The sequence below is a fragment of the Helicoverpa armigera genome, chromosome 24 (assembly GCF_030705265.1).
Source record: "Helicoverpa armigera isolate CAAS_96S chromosome 24, ASM3070526v1, whole genome shotgun sequence".
In the NCBI taxonomy this organism is placed as follows: domain Eukaryota; kingdom Metazoa; phylum Arthropoda; class Insecta; order Lepidoptera; family Noctuidae; genus Helicoverpa; species Helicoverpa armigera.
Genome location: NC_087143.1, coordinates 3,223,293 through 3,243,566, shown reverse-complemented (window position 1 = coordinate 3,243,566; position 20,274 = coordinate 3,223,293).

Sequence of the window (20,274 nt, the reverse complement as noted above, 5' to 3'; positions counted from 1 at the left end):
CGGAGAAGAATCCGCAACTTCTTACTCTTATTATTGCTAACTTTAGCCTTAGTTTCACCAGTGCGCAAATATAAAACACACGCTAGTATTAAAAATGCATTAATTTAGTATCAAAATCGAACGGAATTGTTCCATTAAAACCATCAAAATGTCATCCTTTTCCTACATATCGATTGCTGTTCTTAGTGCATTTAGAAAGCACAATTATTTATAGTGCTAGTGTCGATTCTATCTACGTAATCTTCTAGTAAACAATTATTACTAGACTAGCTTCTGCCAGCGGTTTCACCCGCATCCCGTGGGAACTACTTCCCGTACCGGGATAAAAAGTAGCCTATAGCCTTCCTCGATAAATGGGCTATCTTACACTGAAAGAAATTTTCAAATCGGACCGGTAGTTCCTGAGATTAGCGCGTTTAAACAAACAAACAAACAAACTCTTCAGCTTTATAATATTAGAATAGATTACAATTACTATGTGTCGATACAACAGCTTATTCCATTGCCTTTGTTCGTAATCCTACTTTCTTTATTTAGTTTGGATTCGTGTGAAAATTCACTTAGCAAACCAGTGCACATTTTAGAGCTAAGATATTTGTTTTCAGCTCATAAGTATAATGGAATTGTACTGTAGGTACTTTATTTTAGTGTTTTACAAAATTGCGTTGTTGGTTAACTAGAACTAGAACTGATTGAATTTTTAAGCTTTTGTTTCTTAACAAGGAGTCTAGGTTTTGTCCCCAATCTTATAGAAAGATTTCTTTTGAATATAGAGGGAGTGTTATAAGTTTTACCGCTATGTATATTGGTGGCACCTCTTAATGTAAGAATCAATTTTTATGAGATTTAATCAGCTGCTGACTTATAGACGCTAGTTCTTAGATACGTACGTTTCATCTAAATCTTATATCTCGTTTATTATCTACTATCGTATATTTGAGCTTAACGTGGGCTTTTTATCATCAAAACCAGCCCCTGCTGTCCAATATTGATATTTCTTTGTTTCAAGCTTTTCACCATGAACTACTATTTCGTAGGTATGACTGGAGTGGCTAAGCAATTTACTGCCACCCTCAATTGTTCGACACGAGACAGCTAAAACTGCTCTAAAATCCAATATCAAAATGAAACATCGAATTTCTCAGAACACAGTTTTCATGACAATTTCATCAAACTAAAATCCCCAAAGTTTTTCTCGATAACTATTTTGTCTAAGCAATAGTAACGATGTTAAATGGTCGTCGATTACTCCAAATGAATTAACTTGATCGTCTGTTGCGTGCACATCGGAGTGTGCACATCACGCGAGCGTTGAGGGTCACTCCATCGACCTTGAGGAGTCTCATGTACTCCATTGCACTGCATAATCATGCAAAAGAAGGGAACAGAAGAACCACTGGGAATGGTGAAAATACTGCCTCGTTGGTCTAGCTGTCGCAAGTACGAGGTCTCAGGTACGATTCCCGGGTCGGGCTGAAATTTAGAAACTTTCACAAAGCAGCCCGGAGCCTGGAAGTTGGTGATTGATACACCCGTGCATCGGAGAGCACGTAAATGTCGGTCCTGCGCCTGATCTCTTTCCGGTCGTGTCGGATTGCCGTCCCATCGGGTTATGAGAGTAAAGGAATAGTGAGACAATACGCGGACTTGCCTATCTCTTAAAAAAATCTTCTTTTACATTAACTAAGTGACCACCACCAATCTCAACATCTTCATTATCTGCCTAGCCTTTTTCCAACTACATATTATATTGGGTTCCAGTCTTAACCGTAATTTTAGTCACATAAGTACATTACATTAAGACAAAGTCGCTTTTTCTGTCATTAACATTCATAAAATATTGGGGAAATACTGTTATCTCGTGCGAAGCCGGAGCGGGTCACTAGTCAGTTTATAAAATGCAAACTTTTGTTCCAAATAGACCTTCTAAGCATAGTTTTAACATACAACAAAGCTTTAGCATCGCTTTAATCGTGTGTAAGACGCGAGCAATCGTACTGAGACGGTGTGAATTGCAGTGTTTAGCTGTTATTGCATCTTAACGCTTCGCTGGGTGCATTCACTATTTATTTTAAGACCCTGTTTTACATGCATTGTTTCAGCCATTATGTATGTAACGTGTGTTGTTCTAGAAGTAATTGGTTGAAGTATATAAGTAGTATATGTCTCCCTAAAGGATAAGGAAACTTTGAATACTATAAAGTCTGAAATCAACACATAGATAGGGTGAGGGTCAATTTGTGTTGTTTAATTGTGTTTATTTACTAACAATAATTATAAGTTGTGTTTTTACTAACAAAATGGACTGTATATTGTCTGATTAATGTAGAGTATTATTATTATATATAAGCGTGATGATTAAAGCTCAATCCATCTCTGTGTGAGAGGAAACCTATGCCCAGCAGTGGCATGACAAAAAGGCTGATGATGACATAGTTACCTGCAATATGTAGGTTCTCGACTATAGTTCAATAATGAAACATCTTCGAATGAATAATAGTAAAAATTTTCAAATATGTAGTATAAATCCCCTGGTCAAAGAACCATTATTACCTACTAAAATAAGAGTAGTTACTTAATAGAATCATTACACATTACGATGATAAAGAACATTTTTATATCTTTACTCTGCCATTTATATCGCAATCCAGCACTGCGCTTTTTCATAAGACTGATAGCCGAAAGACAAACAAAACACAACGCATTTCAAACTAAGCTGCCTCATCAATTGACCGACTATTCTAAACACAGAAGTTCGCTATAAATTAACTCGGTATTCCAGCCCAAAGTTGTTCGGATACGCCAAGACTAGATCTCGTCTTGAATTAATGCCAGTCATCAATATGATCCCGAAGCTTGGAGCATTGATGTAACTGGACACGCCGTTATAATGACGAGTTCTTCCGTATTTCGGAAAGCAGCTTTCATTGGTGGTTCCCGGCTTTGATTTGCAGTCGCTAGATGTAGTCAGAAGCCAGAAAGTCTGACAACCAGTTTTAATGAGAAATGTCAGGATGCCCAGGTAACTGGGTTGATGAGGTCACCTAGGCACACCTAATCCTTGTAAATAATGTGTATAGTCTAAAAACTGACCTAACATAATCAAGAAAAAGCCAGGCAGATATTAAATGAGACCCATTGCTGTGCTTTTGTCAAACATGCATAAATGAGCTACTAATATTGTTGCCTTTCCTCACATGTCCTACATTCCTATAAAGACTTGTCCTCATAGCGTCTCCAGTTGGTCCAATGCTCTAAGCCCCGAAGTTGTTCCACAAACATGCGATCATGTGATCGGATATCGGTCTGACTGGGTTGAGAAATGTACACACATTTGCTTCGCGAGTGTTAACCTAAGTTTTGGGAATCGTGCTGATTTCAGTTTATCTTTCGATATTTTTTTTCTTTATTTTCAGACACTAAAGGCGCTTTTAAATTTAAAGTGGTAGAATTAAAATAGTTTTTTTTTGTACTTTGGCACCGAGGGATATTTTTTAATTTTTGTAAACTTCTAAAACACTTACGGCCAGTTTCTTCATCAAAAGTTAAAGTTAAAGGCTAAAGTAATGTCTAAAGTAAAAGTAACGGTTAAATTCAATTTTTCTATTAGTTTTGCTGTCACTTTAGCCTTGAAAAAACGAATTTGACCGTTACTTTTACTTTAGACATTACTTTAACTTTAACTTTTGATGAAGAAACTGGCCGTTAGACGTAGTAAATAAATACTTCAACCAACAACAACTCAATTTTATATGGGGTTACCAACCATACCCACCATATTTTGTTCTTCCGTACAATTACATTTAGCTGCCTCAGTTACTCAAACAGCAATCTACTTTAGGTTTCCTTTCCTTTATTACCTAATCAGTACTTTATGGAACCTAATTTTACTTCGAACTATTTTCATCACTCAACTGGGAGTGGTGAATTAGGAATAGGGCTTTATCACACTCTTATAATCTCTATTTATATACTAATACCAATATATTTTTTAATTGTTTGTACCCTAAATGCTCCGAAACTACTGAACCGATTTGTGAATTCCTTCACTATTGAAAAGCTACACCCTCCCAAGTACCTAACATCATCATCCTCCGAGCCTTTTTTCCCAAACTACGTTGGGGTCGGCTTCCAGTCTAACCGGATGTAGCTGAGTACCAGTGCTTTACAAGGAGCGACTGCCCTATCTGACCTCCTCAACCCAGTTACCCGGGCAACCCAATACCCCTTGGTTAGACTGGTGTCAGACTTACTGGCTTCTGACTACCCGTAACGACTGCCAAGGATGTTCAATGACAGCCGGGACCTACAGTTTAACGTGCCATCCGAAACACAGTCATTGGCGTCTAAGATATACTTAGAAAGTACATACAAACTTAGAAAAGTTGCATTGGTACTTGCCTGAGCTGGAATCGAACCCGCGCCCTCATGCTCGAGAGGTTGGTTCTTTGCCCACTAGGCCACCACGACTTTTAACCTAACATAAGCTATATTTTATCATGGTGCAGGCTGGGTTCCTATTGGATGCGGGTAAAACCGTGAAAAAACGGCTAGTCGTTTATATCGATTTGTGACTAAAATTCGATTAGTTATTTTACATATTCATACCATGTAAACAATATATTCATAGTACATTTTGACTCTAAATAGAGATAGAATTTGCGATAATCACTTATAGATGAACACAGCTTAGGTATTATACTTTTGTAGCATACCTGCACAGTTGCACAGCATATCTTCAGTGGAAAAACACCCTTACTCAATCATTTATCGACACTACTCGATGACATTTATCGACATCGGTCGGATGTGGTAGCACCCTAATTATATCGCAAACCACATCTATTTTATTTGTAGCGAAACTGTTGGCTATGTTCTAACACAGTATAAATTAAGAATGGTTTAGCAGTCGGTAATTAATGCCTTTGAAAGATTTGTTTTATTGCTAATGTATTATGTTTGAATTTATCTGATTGTCTTGCACACGAATTAAAACCATTCCAATTAAGCAATTATGATTACTTTGATGTTAAGTCTGTGAAATATTTTTATCTACCTAATTTCCATGCCTGATTTCATGCAATCATAAACATAACATATAGCCTATATAAATAAAGATAAAATAGATTAATTTAAGATTAGTAGTAATAAATAAGGGATAAAATACAAGAAACTTCGAGCGTCAACTAGCGATCCGTGATCAACATAAAAGTACAAACGACCGCTTAAAAGTATATCCCTATCGTATCTAGATAGTATCATAAATATGTAAACATTTTTCGCATAACATAAGGAGACTACATATTTATAGGTTCCAGGTACAGTCGTCGACTGTCAGTCGATGACAGAGAGGATAGTCATATGTGACAATAACTATTTTCTAATGCTGGCTTTATAACAAACTAGCTTCTGCCAGCGGTTTCACCCGCATCCCGTGGGATCTACTTCCCATACCGGGATAAAAAGTAGCCTATAGCCTTCCTCGATAAATGGGCTATCTAACACTCAAATCGGACCAGTAGTTCCTGAGATTAGCGCGTTCAAACAAACAAACAAACTCTTCAGCTTTATAATATTAGTATAGATGAAAAATTGCAAACCGTGCAAAAATGCTCTGTTGGTCGTCCGGACTACATACGGATGGTTTATTAGAAAATAAAAACAAATTAATTAATTGACAATATTTCTTTTGTAAAGAAAATAATTAAGTAACAAAAATCATACATATAAATGAAAGCGTTGATGTTGATATCATGTGCGTATACACACACACTACATAGACTATACAGTATATGAGTATATTAATATCTGCGAGAGCACCCGAATTTTGACAGTCATGTTCAAATCCTACGTGATTTGAGGGCTCACGACGCTGGATACTGTGCTTAAATCTGGGTTACGCCTAAAAAATCTGACCATAAAAACCGTTGACTTGCAAAACTCGGAATCAGTACTAAGTTAAACAATGTTTTATCAAGTACCAAATTGTTATCTTTCATTTTACAAAGCTTTGATTATCCTACACAAAACATATTACTTACTAGCTGACCCAAGAAACTTCGTATCGTTTAAACCTTCCCTGGACCTCTACGAACATTTTAAAACCAAAATAACCCAAATCGATCCAGCGATTCTCGAGCTTTAGTGAGACTAACGAACAGCAATTCATTTTTACATATAAGAAGATGTATACTGTTTAACCAACTTCGTTTTTTCCATTTAAATCCACACAAATGCATAAGAAAACAATTTCACTTAATCAAGTAAAAGAAAAAGTACAAAATGCCTGACAACGCTTTAAAAATGTTTATTGCTCGCGTGAATACATAATTCTTGCGCCGACTGTACTTGATTACACATGTATGTATGCGACTGTACCACGGAGTAAGGAAAGATGAGCAGAGATGCCATAATGCAGGTAGGTCAGGCGCCTTCTTCTAGGTCAAAGTCGTACGGTGGGCATGACCAAAACGATCAGTTTTGAATGAAATAAAGAGGCGTTCGGGATATTTGAGACTGTAAACGGTTTTTGATACGACAAAAAATGTTCATGTCCAAAGAAGGTGTATAAGGGCGAAAAGAAGTAACGTTCTTCGTCCCCCGCACATCCGCGTGATGGCATCTTTTTTATAGGAAATCATCAAATCCCGCTGTGGGTTAGCAACTTCAGGGAGTGTCAGACTCTTACTGTCATGTTCTAAAACCTATCATGTTCCTTCGCACGCCTTTTATGTACCAGGGCTGCGGTAACTCTTTCGAACAATCCCGCAGCCCCGGCGAGCCAATGCCCAGGGCCCCGCTGGGCGTTATGGCACCTCCGCTAGTCATTTCATTCTCCATGAACTGTACATAGCCTGTGCTTTTCAATTTATTTCCCTATTAATAAATAATTCATGTAATCAGTTTATGAGTGCGTAGACATGTTTTTGTTTTGATAAGCTTGTTTTATGTATAGATCGGAATTTGGGAAATCTGTCATTTCGTTTTGGTTTGGTATTTATTGACGAAATTTTTGGGGCTAGTTTATTTTATGGAAGCAATATTTATAAAATGTATCATTTGATTTCAAATCTTTCCACGTATTGAGTAGGTCAGATAGACAGTCGCTCCTCGTAAAACACTGGTACTCAGCTGCAGCCGGTTTGATTGGAAGTCGACCCCAACATAGTTGGGAAAAGGTTCGGCAGATGATAATATTTCCACATGCCACTGATGTATTTAAACACTTTAATTATTCTGGGAATGAATTGCAAAAATTCATTGCCTACTTCAGCGTATGTTACAAATATGATTTTAAGCAAATTACTGTAAATATCAGATTCACTTCAATATTTTATTTTATCATCCAACAGAACTACAACTAGGAGTTTAAATAGATCATCTTTTTTACTTTCAAGGTCAAACAAATTAGACACACACACACAATTGACCTTGTAAAAACAAAACACACAAACAAAAAAAATCCCTCTCTCTTGAAGCTCCTAAAATTATAATTATCCTTTCTTTTAGGAAAGCCGCACAAAGCGCGGGGTGTCACTCAAGTCGACGGGGCCGAAAGGGGTCGACGCTCAAAGAAAAAGGGGAGTCTTATCTCTTATATAAGCGACAAGATAAGGGAGCCAGGTATAAACAGGATTACTCGGGAAGACAAACTGCGTAATTATGTTTAGATCTAAAAAGTGACGTGGTTTTGTTTCTAAGATATTTGGAGTTATATTGTGGGTATATTTGGCTTGGTGAATGTGCTTACTCTGCTTCGCAAAGATAGAAATATTAGAAGAATAACATCTTTGATTACAAAATTTATAGTTCAAAAAACTAAAAAACACGTTTTTCATGTATTGTCATCAGAACTCAGAGTGCGTGCAAAATTTCATCTTAATCGAAGACCGGGAAGTGGGTCAAATTAAGATTCCAAGATTTTCTTACATACATAGTTACAAGTGAAGCTAATATAAGCGTGTTCAAAATGACAACAAAAAGCGATTTAAAATGTGTGCTTTTAAGATATTTTATTGGGAAACTATGTGTTAATTGTAATATAATAGATAGACATACATTTTATTTGTCGAGTAAAATACTAGTCTTTTACAGTTTTGTTAAGTATTATTTTTTTTCTAGGAAGAAAAACCGTGCCCCTCGCTGTAATTCAAGAAGCCTACTAATATGCAGAAAATTGCTGGCAGGTAAATGTATGTGAAAACATATGAGCAGATCTATTTGCAAATAAATAAGCATTGTCACGTACTTGAAACACAAACTATAAGGATTTGTGCAAAACTTTAAATATTCATTTTGCAATACAAATCGGGCACATTTGTATTTTACACATGTTTCCGATTTCAATATGAGAAGGCGAAGTATTTTTCCTTCCAAAATGTATTTTTGTTGAAATTGTGTAAAAAATTTGTATCTTTAGAAATATAATAAATAGGAAACTTTTTTGTTGGTTTATTATACTTATTATTTGTACCTTACAAACTCCGAAACTATTGAATGGATTTGAAAACAACTTTAACTTTTAGGAAGCTACACTATCGCTCGATGTCAAAGGCTATATTTTACCCTAATACTGGCAATAGTTCCTACGAGTCGCGGTTGAAACCGCGGGAAAACCGTCCTAGTGCTTCGTAATTAAATTCAGTGAACATTTTACACCTATGTCAAATTACCACGTATTCAACAAAAAAATTACCACACATAATATTTGAGTGAAACTCCACCTGGCACGGAACACGACAGTAGGATCCTCAACAAGCCACATTGGCTTAGCTTTTTATGAATTCTTAATCCATTGTACCCGAAAATCCCCATATAATGAGTTTTTTATTTCTACGTACAAAACATACACAGCAAAAAACATTAAACTAAGAAAATCTCGATATTCGAATGGAGAACCCATTATTTATTTTTTATGGGGACATAACTTCAAATGACCGCGTTATTTATAAATAAATTTGCATTTTCAATACTTCAATACGATTTTATGAGAGGTTTTTATAGTCTAGCTTTTTAAGGTTTCTGCTTTAATTGCCTTTTGTTGATTGGATCGATTGAAATGGTTGGTAATAAGATATACAGAGACAGTAAATAGAATTTTGCTGGGTTAATGCAATACAGCTTTACCATTTTTCCTCAAAATAAAGTGTAGTAGGTAATGTAAGCCTTTTCTCGGTTACACAGACAAGCTAGATAGCTAATTTGAGCTTTTTTATAGAGGTATATTATTCATTTTGCTTAGAGGTCCTCTCGCTAGGAGGTCCCTTGTTCTCAGAACCTGTATATTTAAAAAGACTTCAGAAGCCTTCGATTAACTCTGCTTTTTTCAAAACATCGTTTAAAAAAAACATACCTTATCCATACAAACTGGATTTCATCATCCACTGTCGGGAATTAGGAAGTGGGAGCGGTCAGCCGGACGGACGGACGGACGGACAAGCGAAACAATCCGTGTGCCCTGTTTACAAATCATTCCTTGCTCAAAAGATACGAAATTGATGGAAGCGAGCCGTTTTATATTTTTTGAGGATTTGTGGATACAATGGACGATGTTTTTCGAAAATAGGACATGTATCAGAATTTTTATCGTGAGTGTAATATGAGATTTTACAAGATTGTGTTAACAAAGTATGGTTTTGTGTCTGACTGCCTTTAATATTTCTTTGTCGCTGTGGAGATAGTAAGTACAAAATTATGGTGATTTTGTTAAAACAATAAAAAAAACTAGATTGTCTACGAAACATACATTAATTTTTGCTAAATTAGAACGTTATTGTAGTGTTTTTAATTATGAAAATAGTAAGTAGTGGTAATTTGATATCCCCCGCTCTTACAAGTTTTCCTAATCGAACTGACCAGTATTGTTTTCGTCTCTTGCTAATACCCAAATCATCTCCCGAGCCTTTTCCCAACTATGTTGGGGTCGGCTTCCAGTCTAACCAGATGCAGCTGAGTACCAGCGCTTTACAAGGAGCAATTCTGCCTATCGCTCAACCCAGTTACCTGGGCAACCCGATACCCCTTGGTTAGACTGGTGTCAGACCTACTGGTTTCTGACTACCCGTAACGCCTACCTTGCTACTAACCAAACTAAAAATTAATCCATAAAATTAAAATGCAATTTTATTAACAAATCACTTCCATTCTTCTAACATCTGTCTAAACAGTTGACACGGAAAGCTCCCATCAGTATTAACGTCGCGTTTTGTTCCTTATGATTTAATTTCAAACATGCCACAAGGAACACGGATCCTTTGAAACGGTTCCTTGTTCACTTAACTCAAGGTTTTCATGAGGATTTCATGGGTCTCTGTAACACGTGAGGACGCTAGGTTGTAACGACTGAAAAATCCTTTTTTTGGGGACTTTAAAAGTCCTTTTTTGTGTTGGAAAATCATGTCATGACCTCTGAGATTTTAATTTAAATCGCTTCTATAGTTTTAGTGTGAAAGCAAGACAGACAGGGAGAGTTACTTTCACTTTTATAATATTAGTAAGTTCGCATTTAACCGCGTAAACTCTTTGTCATAACACAAATGGAAATCACAAATATATAAACTTTTTTTTTGAACGACGTCAAAAATCATCAAATGACCCCTCCCGCTGTGGGTTAGCAGCGGTGAGGGAGTGTCAGACTCTTACTGACTAAAAACTGCCGTGTTCCGTCATAGGCCTTTTATGCACCAGGGCCGCGGTATCTCTTTCGAACAACCAGCAGACAAACATATAACCTTGGAAGTAAATTAATACAAAAAAACTTAATTTCTAACCAACTTAAAACCACATTTTAATAACTCACCGTAACACAACATAAGTTAACTTAATGTACCAATAACTCTTTTAATAAAACACACGGTAACTCGCAGTTACTAACTACACGTTTAAAGTTAACTGAGTCAGTTAAAATATGCTTCTATAAGTTATCTGCTACCAGATTTATTATGCAGTGGATTATTTTGTAATTTTACAGTTTAAATATTACTCTAGACTTGAAAGAATTACCGCTCTGTGTCGGCTCATTATTTTGCAAGTTATTACTTTATTAAAGCTCATGAGAAATGATCTAGCTTCTTTGTGCTTACATAATAATTTTTAGCTTAGTACTCTGTATTCTGTGAGTAACTTTGCTAAGTGAGATTTATGCTTATGAATATTTTGTATGCTTTATTTGTTTTTTTGATATAACGGGACTGTCTCGTGGGTGTAGTTTGAATGTAGCTGCTGAATGAAATAATCTGTATTCAACGCTTAATTGAGCAATTTACAACCTCATCACAAATATATATTTATATACAGAAATAGGTTTGATAACATTTAGGTAACTCAGAGTCAGACAATTCAAGGGTTGGGTTGCCCAGGTAACTGGGTAGTGGAGGTCAGACAGTCGCTTCTTGTAAAGCACTGGTACTCAGCTGAATCCGGTTAGACTGGAAGCCGACCCCAACACAGTTGGGAAAAAGGCTCGGAGGATGAGAGTCAGACAAGTCAAGGGGGGCAAGACTTTATTTTTGGTGGTACATCATCGAATGACCCACTGTGAGTGCAGCATGAGGAAGTGTCAGACTCTTACTGACTGAAACCCATCATGTTTCTTTTGGAGTACCTACTTAGTTGCAGGACACAGACGCAGTGGCAAGCAACAACTATCCCTCCTATTATATAAACGCGAAAGTTTGTATGTAAAGATGTTTGTTACCGTTTCACTCAAAAATTACTTAATGTATTTTGATGAAACCTAGCAGTTATATTGCTTATAAATCAGAATAATATTTTGCTACTTTCTATCCAGGAGCGCTGAGTAGTTCCAGGGTACAGACTCTACCACAAACAACAGCTACTTCACTATAATAGAACCCTGTAATACCACTCCAGAACCTTCTAGTAAAAATGAAGTAATAAACATCACATTATGTCCGGTCCTAATGTGTTTGCGTTACGGAGAACAAAATGACGATGGAGATGTCATAACGCAAAATCTCCTAATTTCCAAAGTAGCGCGCCAATATGCGGGTGTTCGAGGAACGAGGAACGAAGCTGCACCCTTACACGGCTTCTATGGAATACCCACTATTTTTTAAATAAAATAAATATGTAGGTAATAATAAAATAATAAACAGTTTATGTTATCTCATCACAAATTAAAATAGTTACAAAAAAAGCGCTTAATCTAATAAACAAAATACAAAAAAATGTGTGAGACTGGCATAGGCATGCAATACCTGTGTTACGGGTAAAACACTAATTAATGCAGACCAACCTTTGACAGATTGATTTTAATTTGACTCGTTAGTAACTGATCACACCTACCGTACGTAACTTGACCTACAAGAAGACGCCTGACCTACCTTCCTTACAGCATCTCCGCTATCTTTCCTTCCTCCATGGTTTGCGTACTAATTGCTCGTTAAGGCTTTAAACAATGTTTAAACGTCCGTCTAATGCTTAGTTAAATGCTTACCTGAACGTTACCAACAGCTGTCGCGTTTTCATTTTAAAGTTGTTTTTATTCTTGGAGTGTTTAACGAGCCGGAGTCGCCATAAACACAGTTCTCTTTGCGAAAAAGACTGCCAATTTAAGCGCGTGGGGCGAGGCACGGCTACAAACGCGTGAGTACTACTGTGAGCACTTGAGTAAAAAATATCTGCCTCGATAAATTAACTATACAATTGTGAAATAATTATTGAAATCTGACTAATTGTTTCTGAATTGACAGCGTTCAAACAAACAATCTCTTCAGCTGAATAAAAAATAAATGTCGTTATATACAAACCAGTTTTAACAAGGGATAGCATGTTTCCCAGGTAACTGGGTGGTGGAGATCAGACAGCCAGTCGCTCTATACAAAATGCTGGTACCCAGCTGCATCCGAGAAGACTGGAAGAAAACCCCAATATAATAGAGAAAAGCCTAGGCAGATGATACAAAATCCTATCACAAATATATTGAGTAAACAAATTAATAATAAGCATAAAGTAACGAAGCATAAAATTGCCTTTATTCCCACAGTCCATAATTCAGGAGCTACAGATATCATACAGGAGCTCGTTCGTGTATTAATGCAGTAGAAAATCCTTTAAAGCATGAACCATTTCTTCGACTTAGTTGAAGTCCTAGCAACGTTGGAGCCCCTATATTATTTTCATGAGGCAACTTTTTAGAGATCCCTAGCACATTATTAAAAGTATGTTAATAAACCTAAATACTTCTACTGTTTCCTTTTAATTGACTTTGAAGTTGTCATTTCTTCATAATTGTTGTAAAAAATTAAAAACATATATTAAAGGCTGATAAATCAGCACTGCACACAATCGTTAGCAAAAGACAGCCCCTAAAGTGCCTACATTAAACCATCTAAGGCTTCTTTTGAAAACAAAAATATTTTCACTTGCGAAATATTCTTAAATTAAAAGCCGAAATACTTGCGATGAGTTGCATCATTTAACTATAACAATAACCGAACCATTTTCGGCTGTCGAATTGCCGATATGACGCATACCTATTGCCGAAATTTATTTATTAATACTTTTTGCACAACGGACTTAACGCCTTAGTCGTTCTCTGCCAGTCTAGAAAGAAGAAAGTGGTTGTAGATGCAACAGTTTGAGTATTAGGATTTGAACATTTCAGGCTTGGTTACCGTGGTTATCGAAATAGTTAGAAGGGATGGTTCAACCCAAACTTAGAGGTAAAAAAAAAAAACTTCATAAACTACGGAACCTCTTCAGTTTAGACTTACTCACACTGTGCAGTTTTACAAACACAAGTACATACGCTTGTCCCCAGAGTCTAGAAGAATCTTTGTTGCATTTATTTTATTTACTCAGTTCTGTTGATATTATTTTTAGAAGCTGTCGTAAATAGCTATTGCGTTTGCTGAATTTCTACGAATTATTTTATTTTCAACTGATAAATGCTTCGTTTATTTGCTTTAACTGTTAAATCCAAACTAATATTATAAATGCGAAAGTAACTCTGTCTGTCTGTCTGTCTGTCTGTCTGTCTGTCTGTCTGTCTTTTCTTCACGCCTAAACTACTGAACCGATTTGTGTGAAATTTGGTACAGACATAGTTTGAAACTTGAGAAAGGACATAGGATGGTTTTTATTACAAAAAATAAAAATAAAAAATAAAATTTATTACGGATATATAGTGCCATCTATTGGTCAAATCAAAAATCTGCTGGTAGTCACTATTCCACGCGAACGAAGTTGCGGGCAAAAGCTAGTAATATATGTTTTGCAATATTATAAAGAATTATAACATTAAGTACAGATGGATTTCATTTTAACCGTCTTCTTAAATTCTGTATTTTATTTTGCGTGTTACGCGATTGCTCATAAATCAAATCAAAATCTGAAAATTGGAAAAAAAAATGTAAAAAATATTTCTGAACCACCTTTGGAATACCAGCTAGCATATATGTATAAGACTGCATTATAATCGATTCAACCGTTCCAGAGCTACAGTGCCACAGACAAACATAGCAGTCAAACTTAAAACGACTCCCCCTCTTTGCGTCAGAGGCTAAAAATAAACATTCCCCAATACGCATAATTTGAGGATTTCGAGCAATTTGGCAGAAAAGTCACAAGCCTTCGTCGAGGGCAGGTGATTAGTAATTAAGGACCCTCGTGAGCTCATTTAGCTGAGACCGGCGGACCCTCGATCAATCATTCAGACCTCAGGCCATTATGGCATTGATGTTTTTCATAAAATTGCTACTGAGGAAGAAAGGTTCTTGAAGAAATGTTTTTGAGTGTGTAGTAACTAACACCCTTACTTATAAACGTGAATTAAATAATAAGTAATACTTAAGGAATGTTTAAGAAAATTCTTACTTATAAACGTTGCTTAAGCATCTCTTAACTGACATTTAAACACTACTTAAGACTTTAAGTAGTGCTTAGTAAAAATGTTGCTTAGAAGGTGATTAGAGATTTTTATAAGTAAGGCTGTAAATTGTTGTATAAGGCTTTTGCATAGATTCCAAGCCAATCGGCCTAATTTGACTAAGCGTGGCGATAAACGCTCATTCCTTCTATGTATGATAAGCCAGTGCCCAGAAATGGGCCAATACAAAAGCTGATGATAAGGTCTTTGTTGAGATTTCGGACAAAACTAAGACAGTTTTTAATTATAATTCGGACAAAACTAATGAGTATTTTTTTAAGTATGTAAACTTAAGAAGTAAAGGGACAACATACATACATAGTTTTGCTTTCACTATAAGTTCTTCATGTCGAGTGAGCTGTAGATTGCATCCCCTAATAAATCTACAGAGTTTTCCCAAAACGGCCTCTGGTGTTTTCTCGTAAGAACAAAGGATGGATATAGTTAGAAATTCATCCATGTAGCCCGTCTTAAAACAACCATGATATCGAAATGAATTGAAAACTGTTCACAAACGCGCTTTGATATTTTCCATACGAAGTGAGATAACTGTTACGCAAAAAAATGATAATCAACCAATATCTAGATAACACACTAATTTCCATGCAAAACGCGAATTATATCACGCATTCTCATTGACTGACCACAAAACAAACTTACTGAGTCATCAGCAAACTAATTTGCATTCTAAATTAGGCCTTCCTTCTCCGTAATAAAGGTGTTTGAATTTTGAATAGACGGTATTAACATGTTTGTATATCGGAGGCCTGGTATACACAACTTTCGATTCCTCTTTCAAATTAAAAGGGGACTCTTGATTCCCTTAAGGTCGGGTTCCGTAGTTATAATAGACACGTTTTTCGCGAACGGACCTCGGCGTCGTTACACCTCTTTTTTCAGTTAAACCTTAGTACAGAATAGCATGCGACCTTTCCAGGTGGTTTCATTATAACTATGGAGGTCGAATTCGAAAACGAAAAATGTATAATATTGCCCTTGCAAATTGGTAGGGTCTTGTATGGGAATCGGTTTGTTTTCGCCCGTTTATAGTGTTTACTTTAATTTAATGGGTTTGTTCCTAACACAGTTCTATTTGGGGAATGTTTTCATTCGTGTTTTAACTTAATTATTACACTGCGGTGAGTGTTTGCGGAAGAAATAACGTTGCGGAATTTATTTTTAAATCATATCATATTATTGGTGATTTTTGTTGTTTTGCTTGTAAGATATCAAACCTCATTACAACGTGTGAACTCAGCTTTACAACCAAACCAATATTTAATCTGTGCTTGTCACTTCAACCGGACGTCATTTAAACGTCAAAAAACTTGATGCAAATCAAAGCAAAATAAATAAAATATAATCTAATGTATGTAAGCATGTTCCTAGATTTAAACTTAACATCGATGGATATTTTCCTAATAATGGACAATCATATTGTGGTCGTTATATATTTGTCCATTGGGCTAGCATTCGTGTTAATATTTCTGCTTCTGTACTTATATTATAGACTGACTGGTACTGTGTTTCCAATATTATAAGTGTTCATTAAAGTATTAAGTGATGTCGTCGTATTTATTACTTTTGATTTTTATTTTTCTCATCTTCATCTTATTCCTGTCCTGTTCCCATACAATGTGTTTCAAGGAGATTTTTGAAATATGAAATGGTTATAATTGCTAGCATACTGTGTTGTTTGTGCTTTGAACAAAGTGATTTAAATCTATGTAACTATTGTAAAGCTAGCTTCATGCCGAGATAATTTTAAAAGAAATTATCAATTTCCTCGTGAAAAAATCTTTTTTTTTTTTAAATGCTTTGATTGCTGATCTAGTAGCCCTATTTACACTAACGCAAGCTTGTATCACAATTGAGTATCTAAAAAGATTCATAAGACCTAAATAATAGTGAGCATTAGTTTTATGCATAATCATGTTCATATAAAAAAAACTTAAACATACTATATAATAAATAACTATATAATAAACATAGTATATACTTATGGGCTTTCGTGCCTGAATTAAATGGATGAATCTTTTCTCAAATAAGTATGTAAACATAAAACCTTCATACATTCACTTGTAAGCTATAACTTTACTATTTCATATTATGTATATTTTGCAACCACAGTTGGAAGGGAGGAGATGCCTAGACATATTTATGTGCTAAAGTTAAATAGCTTTGATTCTGGCAAGCGCGCAAATTATGGAGACAGTTCGTAGTTTAATGTGTTCCTCGATGGTCAAGTAAGTAGAAACTGTTTTTGAGCAAGTCGTTTTTATTATTGTATGTACAACCTCTTTGGTTAGGTATGTACATAGCCGAAAAATTGATAGAAGTGTGTTAAAAAAAAAGACAATAAGGTGTAATGACAGTTGTTGTTGTAAAAAGCTTGTTATGTGTGAATTTATAAAATTAAATATATAATTGGACTCTCTTGAAGACTTTAAGACTTTTAGTATCCATTTGACGTCGGAGGATTTTTTATTCCACAAATTACGCATCTGCATTAGGTTACGGGCCAGCGGAAAATCTTTCCCGTCAATATGGAAAATTTTACTACTAAAATTCAAATTGGTCAGCTCAAAGGCAGTGAAAATTGGGCTACATGGAAGTATAAAGTTTCCGTAATGTTGCGTGGCACAGAAGGCGCCATGGAGGCAGCAGAAGGAAAGCTTCGGAAGCCGATTTTAGGAACAGGCGATGGTGCAGTGATGGCCTATAACTCAGAGTTATTGAAGTATAGGAAGGCAGACAGCAACGCCCTGCTCATAATGACGAGTAACATGACCGAAGAGACGCTGATGAAAGTCATGAGGTTCGAGACAGCACGTGAAGTCTGGGAGGAACTTCATAGATTATTTGATGGACAGTCCGAAGATCGAGCATACACGTTATGCATGCAGTTTTTTAGCTACAAAAATAGTTCAGAGGATGTGTCGACAATGATGTCTAAACTGAAAACATCTGGAACAATTTGAATGCCGAAATTTTGAAGACTGATCCGAATATGAAGTTACCAGATATGTTTTTGATTTGTAAAATTTTGGATTCCCTCGATGAAAAATTTTTCAACTTCAAATCCAGCTGGATGCTGTTGAACAAACAGGAGAGGACCATAGACACACTAACAGCACAACTCTGTGGGTACGAGAGGGCACTAGGTGGTCACAAAGAAGAGACTGAAGAAGTGCTCGCCTCTACGTCTAAGCCGCAGCTAAAAGTAAAATCCAGAGACGAGAATTTGAGGTGTAGGTACTGTTCACAAAGGGACACCGCATCAAGAACTGCAAGGAGTGGATCCAAGATGGCAGACCGAAGAAACCACCTTCACAGTCTACGTCGACGAAGCAGCAAGTGCAGAATATTACGCTAATGATATATACTTGCTCAGAGGATAAAGATGCAGAACATTGGTATGTGGACAATGGTGCCACAACTCACGTAACCAATAGGGAAGATATATTCATAAATTATGAGGACTTTGGATCGAACCACACCGTAACGACGGCAGACGGCACCGTAGTTCCTGCAAAGGGAAAGGGTCTGTGGTGGTTGAAACAAATGTTAACGGCAAAATTATGAAGCTTACCCTAAGTGATGTCTGGTACGTGCCAAAACTAACGAAAAATCTGCTATCTATGCTAGCTGCACAGGACAAACTGCGAAACAGTACATTTATTTCCACAACTAAAGAGTGCAAATTGGAACTAAATGGTCAGGTTATTGCAGTAGGTAACAGGGAACATAATGGTGGACTGTATAAGTTACAGATGAAGACAGTTCTACCGAGTAAACCTGTACAAATTAATGCTGTTGATCCATCATGCTTACTCCAGCTATATCATGAGAGGTTTGGTCACCAGAACAAGAAGTACATTAAAGATCTTGTTAAGAGGGAACTGGGGATTAATCTAAATCTAGAGAGTGATATACAGTGCGAAGGATGCATCTATGGTAAAGCACAGCGACTGAAGTTTGGCAAGAGAGAAAGAGCTAATATGCCTGGAGAGCTGGTACACGCTGATGTATGCGGACCATTCCCGGAGAGCTATGGCAAACATCTCTATTTTGTTCTTTTTAAAGATGATTACTCCGCGTTTCGTCACGTTTTCTTTATTCGCAACAAAAGTGAAGTAAAGGACAAGCTTAGTCAATTCTTAAAAGAAGCTAAAACGCTGGACATACAGTTAGAACATTATTGAGCGATAATGGTGGCGAGTTCGACAATAAAGCTGTTCGAGATATTCTTCACAAGCAGGGAATAATCCAGCGACTCACGATGCCATACACCCCTGAGCAAAATGGGTGCGCAGAACGAGAAAACAGGACTTTAGTAGAAACCGCTCGATCATACATGCACTCGGGACAGGAGTTTCCACAAGCCTTGTGGGCAGAGCTTATTAATACAGCTGCTTATGTTCTCAATCGCACTGGACCCACTAGAGAAGCAGGGAAAGTACCGTACGAGCTTTGGTATAAGAAGAAGCCTAAGATCTCTCACTTGCGTGTAATTGGTAGTGAATGTTACTTCCACATTCCTAAGCAGAAAAGGAAGAAGCTACAGAAGAAAGCTATTAAGGGCAGACTTATCGGATACGATAACGACGATGGGTATCGCATCTGGAATGGAAAAAAGACCGAAAGATCTAGAGATGTCATATTTAGTCCAAGCATCGAATTGAGAATCCCAACTGCATTGCCAAGTCTTCAAGAAGAAATGAATTTACCACAAATTAATGAACCAAGTAGCAGTGAGACAGAGGGAGATTTCGATCTGATAGACACAGAGGGAGTGATCTTATCGGAAGATGTTCCAATGCAGATAAGTTCACCAATAAGAGAGCCAGCAACTCGTGATAATGAGACTAATGAACGTGCTCTAGAGGGAGAGTATGATACAGCTACCAATGACGAGGCTGTATCAGGAGATCACGTTCATGATGCTTCAGAAGCAGATCAAGCAGATGAGTTCATTGACGCTCAAGAGGAGATAAGGGAACCTGAAGTTCACAGGTATAATTTGAGAGACAGGTCAACCCTTAGACCTCCTAAGCGGATGAAGGATTATATCTGCCTCATTGATTCTGATCAGTTTCCTGAGTCTTACGAAGAAGCCTTGGGAAGAGAAGACAGAAATGAGTGGCTGAAGGCATTAAACGCAGAAATGAAATCGCTATTGGAAAACAATGTATGGAGTCTATGTGAACTACCGCCCAACAGAAAAGCATTACCATGTAAATGGATATTCAGAATAAAAAGAAATCCAGATGGTTCTATTGAAAAATATAAGGCGCGGTTAGTTGTAAAAGGCTTTAAACAGAAGAAAGGTTTGGACTATGACCAAACTTTTAGCCCCGTAGCTAGACATGCTACAATTCGAG